Raw genomic sequence first — 2,814 nt, 5'->3', positions numbered from 1 at the left:
TTAAGCATTCACTTGAATTCATTTTAGGAGGTCCATGAATCATAGGTAGAATTGGAGAGGCCTTGTTTTATTTGGTCTACCACATTTCTCGATAGGGTTATTACCACTTTAACAGTCCGCTATTAGCGATGGTATTGATGAATTCTTACAGACCTTAATGTGATTGGACATCAATATAAACACAACGAGCAGATCAAGAGTAGCAATACAGTGGGGAAAGTTTGCTCTTTAAGGAACTGGCAATAGATAGGGAATCCAAACTGAATGTTAAGATAAAACCACAAATTCAAGTAAAATTGATGTGGAATAAAATCTTTCACATAAGATGGCAAGTACCTTGTTGTATCAGTCCAATGGAGCTGTGAATGTTGCCAACACCCAAATGATAAGAATATCAGTTCCCTTCTGCTTATAATAAACTCCTTGCTGCTGCATTACTAATAACATATCTGCACAAGAAAAAACTTGCTATGAAAGAGACAAAAAAAGAATGTATTGAAGAAAAGTAAATTATTTGACAAGAGACAGCAGTAATTTTTGGATTCTTAGGAAATCATTACCTTGGCTGAAAGTAATAGCCGTGTCCTTCCAGCAAATGCTCCAGGAATAGCATTAGATGTAACAGTAATATAAACTTGCATTTGATATGGCTGGGGAACAAGAACAGTTGTTGACCACTTGGTGGGACTAGAAGAAGGGCCCTGACCATGGTGAACTAGGCACATTTTCTGAGTTGTGTCCACGAGACTATTAGCTACGCAACCACAATTTCACTTCCGGAAGAAATAGGATGTGGAGAATATATGCATGCCTTAACCATTCCCACTCTTTCTCCATAAAGTCATTATTCCCTGACAACCGGTGCTTGAACCCAATCGATTCTTCGATATTGACGAATTTTCTTTCAACTAATCATGTGGTCAGTTTGCTTTGGACATGAATCGAGGATTTCTAAAATCTTCCTAACTGCGATCAATTTTTTCTAGTTGAAACATGCGATTTTCAAATGACAGCCAACTCTCAATGTGGAGATTCATGGAGGTTGGTTAGAAATAAAGTCAGACATCTCTGGTGCCTGACGCTCATTATAATTATTGTAACAGGAAGGTAAGTCAGACAGTCTGCCATTCATGGCGGATCTGAATACTGAGTGGAATGGTGTGCAGTTATAAAAGAAAAATGAGATTCCGAGCACCAGAGAACGCGTCCATCATCTTTTCCATAGTTACATGTATTGGGCCTAGAGGAAAAAAGTAACAGATGCACTATGAAACAATTCGATAAGTAATAAAGTAGTTAACCATGAGTAGATATAAATTACCACTACATGTATCAGTTCAAAGGCCACGGTTTCAGACTGAGAGAACTTTGTTCCACTGAACTTAGCAGTTGTACTGATGTTTCTGTGCGTGGAAACTTAAGGACTGACGGTCTATATCCATAAATATTGAACTCCAGTGTCAGGTCATGTGATAGATCAATATGATGAAAGAAATTGATTATCTGAAAAGACAGTATATGCTTTACATTAGTTCAGGCACCACATCCTAATAAGTAACTGATGCACAAAACTACATTTTTCACAGTAGAAATGAAGCACAACCTTTGAAAGCAATGCAGTAGTGTAATTCCACCACTTTCAATCGTCAATGTATTGCCTCAGGAAGATAGTTATTAATGACTAAAGGAGTACTTAAGTCATTTGATGAATATACCGATCTTTTGACTTGCACAAATCTTTTATATTTTTGTTGCTACTTTGGATTGACTGGCTCACAGTATCATCATTACAGCTCACTGAGCCTTTCTTTAGCCTTCAGCTGCAGGTATGCTAATTGCCGAAGTGATAGGCAACAACGAAATGGGCACTGCTTGGATGAGATGGGTAACAGACAAAAGATCTGAGAATCCATCTTGCTTCAAGGAGAGAAGATCAGAGAGGTGTGTGCTTCACTCACAGGTAAGAATTCCCAAGAGGACGCCACCTCATGCGACCAGCTTCAGCCAATGTAGAGGCAGTGGAAACTCTTGACCAGGATATACTGGGTCTAGAATCTGGATAATCAATCCAAATGAAGAGATGAAGACAGGTATACATAAATTTATATAAACAGTGAAATTTATAGGAATCAAACATAGATCCGAGCGCACCTTCGGTGAAATACCAATGGATATCAACCTTAGTTCCAATGGAATTGAAGTAGCATTTAGATTATCACCTGAGTTAACAGGAATTAGAAGAAGCTAACAAACAGCTAAAAGTAGAAAATCTGTGATAATATGCGCACGTATACATACGTTGAGTACAACGTATTAGCTTGCTATACCGTTGCACTGAAACATCAAACACAACAGGTACAACAAACCATTCTTTCCGTCAGTTGCACATTTTCTTTCAGGTTTACATTGTATTGTGAATTATTTGAAAATCAACCTCAAAATATGTAAGTCCAACAAGATCCATTGAAACAGGAGCAGAAGGAACAGACATCATCAAGTTGATAGTCATCAAATGATGAGCCACCCATTTGATTGCCTCTCACTGAGATTATCAGAAGAATGACTAGGCCTATAATGATAAGTTGTTCGTCCGGTATGTCATTAAGATAAATTGGAACAGAAGCGCCAGCTTGCACAATTTTTCCATCTTTCTCTTTTGAGGCATCAAACTGATCAGACTGGCCTGTCCTTGATAAACATGATACTCTAGAGGTGAAGAAGTCAGGTTTTGAAGTATATAAGGAGCGTATCTTCCTCCAGACATATTTTCAGTGAGCCGAGGATCAAGAAATCTTTGCTTTTCAGAAGATCATG

This window comes from Gossypium hirsutum, chromosome D04 (genome assembly GCF_007990345.1).
Source record: "Gossypium hirsutum isolate 1008001.06 chromosome D04, Gossypium_hirsutum_v2.1, whole genome shotgun sequence".
Classification (NCBI taxonomy): Eukaryota; Viridiplantae; Streptophyta; class Magnoliopsida; order Malvales; family Malvaceae; genus Gossypium; species Gossypium hirsutum.
The sequence above is the reverse complement of the archived record's forward strand: the minus strand, read 5'-3'. Positions refer to the sequence as shown.